This window comes from Scophthalmus maximus, chromosome 6 (genome assembly GCF_022379125.1).
Source record: "Scophthalmus maximus strain ysfricsl-2021 chromosome 6, ASM2237912v1, whole genome shotgun sequence".
Classification (NCBI taxonomy): domain Eukaryota; kingdom Metazoa; phylum Chordata; class Actinopteri; order Pleuronectiformes; family Scophthalmidae; genus Scophthalmus; species Scophthalmus maximus.
The window spans coordinates 1,392,501-1,395,000 of record NC_061520.1 but is presented as its reverse complement, the minus strand read 5'-3'; the positions used below and the strand labels follow the sequence as shown (position 1 = coordinate 1,395,000).

Sequence of the window (2,500 nt, the reverse complement as noted above, 5' to 3'; positions counted from 1 at the left end):
TCCTCTCCTGGAGGAGGAGATTTCTGTTTCACTTCTCTGCAATTTGAAATTCAAATGAATCCTGTTCAGATAGATTTAGTCACAAATACAGAAAACCAATCGCTGTCGAATATGAAAATGTGAGGCAAAGAAGACAAAAAATTCCAGAGCAGCAGAGGCAGCGAATCATGAGAGGACGACAGGTGTGTCAGCAGACAGTTGGCGTTAGCATTAGCATTAGCAGTAATCATCCATGATAGGACGCAGTTAGCGTTAGCATTAGCAGTTAGCATCATGAGAGGACGACAGGTGTGTCAGCAGACAGTTGGCGTTAGCATTAGCAGTTAGCATCCACGAGAGGATGGCAGTTAGCGTTGGCATTAGCAGTTAGCATCATGGAAGGACGGCAGGTGTGTCAGCAGACAGTTGGCGTTAGCATTAGCATTAGCAGTAATCATCCATGATAGTACACAGTTAGTGTTAGCATTAGCATTTAGCATCATGAGAGGACGGCAGGTGTGTCAGCAGACAGTTGGCGTTAGCATTAGCAGTTAGCATCCACGAGAGGATGGCAGTTAGCCTTAGCCTTACCAGTTAGCATCATGGAAGGACAGCAGGTGTGTCAGCAGTCAGTTAGCGTTAGCATTAGCAGTTGGTGATGTTGTCTCTAACCATCTTGTTGATCACATTCTTCCAGCGTCAACCTAGCGCGAGCAGCTGTGGTGGGCGGGGCCTGTGTTATTTGCATATCATGAATATTCATAGTCTCAGAATTCCTCATTGAGAGAGAGAGAGTGGATGGTTTCAGACACATTTCAGAGGTGAACAATGTTAAACTAAATATAAGACAGAACAGATTAGTATTATTTACTTTAACGAGACTGGAGGGGAACTTTAAATATAGTAAAAGACAGTATATAGTAAATATATGACTATCTCAGCAGACATGAGGATGAACGTGACACAATTCAGGCAAAGTCGGCAACCAAGATTCACTTTTTTAGGATTTTGCTCCAACAAAGTTGCTCCTTGCACATTTAGCAGAATGAACAAAACGTTCCTTCAGGTCTGATCTCGCTGATTGAGGAAGTCGTTGGCTGCAGCGGCGACTTTGTGCTTAATTAGTCGGAGGTCTGTTTGTTCACCCGAAGCCGAGCGGCGACTTCTCATCCGCGGGAGGATTTACAGTCGTGTCGCTGGATTTACAGGCGTTATTATTTATCCCGGAGGTTAATGACGCGCTGCTGAAGTGTTGAACTACGACACACACAAGAACACGCTCGTACGATGTACACGCCCAGAAACACACACGCCTGCATGCAGGATCACACACACACACACACACACACACACACACACACACACACACAAGCACACACTGAGAGAGACACACGCACCCACACACACACACACACACACACACACACACACACTGAGAGAGACACACACACGCACCCACACACACACGCACACACTGAAAGAGACACAAACACACACACACACAACATGAATCACATTCCTTTTTTCTTCTCAATCACGATCCGTCTCTGTCTTCGACTGTTGCATTTTTCTTTGACCTGGTTAGAGACGTGAGGAAGAGGAAGAGAGAGAAAAGAGAATAAAGACGAGGAGTTTTTAATTGGACTCAAACCGACTCCAGGCGACTTTCTTTTCTTTTGGAATCTGTGGCGGCAGTTTTGGGGGGTTTTTTGGCTCAGGAAAACGGAGCGAGAGAAGAGAAGTGAGGGATGAATGAGAAATGTAAAGTCATTACACCTCTCCATCTTTTCCCCTCATTTCTTTTCTTCTCCTCCCCTCATTTACATAACTCCTCCCCCAGAACATCCCTCGTTTCTCATCTCGTCTTTTCATCTCCCTCTCCTCTTCTCCCCCTTTTTTTTCTCTCCCAATCTTTTGCAGCCCTAAATCCTGTAAAGTTAATTTTAAAGAAGTCCTTGAAGTTACCAACGGTAACACACACACACACACACACACACACACACACCATCTCATCTCGTATCTCCTTCATTTGTCTCTATGTTGCCGTATTCATTCTTCCCCTTTTCTAATCATGATCATGTAACCGTGTGTGTGTGTGTGTATGTGTGTGTGTGTGTGTGTGTGTTTGTGTCTCTCTCAGTATGTGTGTGTGTGTGTGTGTGTCTGTGTGTGTGTGAACACAACTCATTAGGATACTGATGGCCTTGCGGCCGACCTTACTTTATTAATAGACACTCTTGATTAAAGGTTTTGCAGTTTGCTGTGTGTGTGTGTGTGTGTGTGTGTGTGTGTGTAATTGCAGCATAAATCAGTGTCTCTCGTGCACACACACTCTTTTCTTCATCTACCTCCTCTCGTGTGTGTGTGTGTGTGTGTCGTGTGTGTATGACTATAGGTGAGTGTTACGTGGTGTCTTTATGATTTTTGTGTGTTTCCATCTTTCTGTTTCACCGCCGCCGTTCCCCCGTCAGCAGATTCGTCCCTTAATGACTTCCCGACTTCACTGTTGCTCGGGAACGTC

At 45.1% G+C, this 2,500-nt stretch overlaps 1 protein-coding gene across 12 annotated transcripts in view; it reads left to right on the top strand.

Moving 5' to 3' along the window:
• Positions 1-2,500, top strand: part of grip2b (glutamate receptor interacting protein 2b) — a 160,817-nt gene that overhangs the window by 138,159 nt on the left and 20,158 nt on the right. The gene's annotated exons all lie outside the window — the stretch shown is intronic.